Below are 444 nucleotides of genomic sequence, written 5' to 3'. Positions count from 1 at the left end.
GGTCCTAAACTGGGTGTTTAGAAGCCTTGTTTAGAATAAATCACAACTCCCCCTGCATTGGTGTATCACTGAAATGATATTCTGATCAGCACAAAATGGACACACCTGCAAAACCAGATTAAGTAGATTTTGGTACCCAAACAAGCTTGGGTCCTATATTGTTAGTATTGGGTTGGGGTATGTTGTAATTACCAAACCATTTATTTCGATAAGGTATTTTATTTTCAGTACTATTAACAGGATGATTATATACAAGATATGATTCATGCCAGTTATTATAATCATAYHTGTTCTTACCTTTCCAACTGTTGTTCTGATAGCTGTTATCTTCATGCCACCTGTTGAACCTTTTGTTATTGACAAAATTATTGGTTCTGCATGTTGAGAACATAATCCTTCTCTTGCTAAGATTGATCAGATCATTAGTAGATTTCACAAGGCAAG

This window comes from Cynara cardunculus (assembly GCF_001531365.2).
Source record: "Cynara cardunculus var. scolymus isolate 2C chromosome LG 13, CcrdV1, whole genome shotgun sequence".
NCBI lineage: Eukaryota > Viridiplantae > Streptophyta > Magnoliopsida > Asterales > Asteraceae > Cynara > Cynara cardunculus.
The sequence above is the reverse complement of the archived record's forward strand: the minus strand, read 5'-3'. Positions refer to the sequence as shown.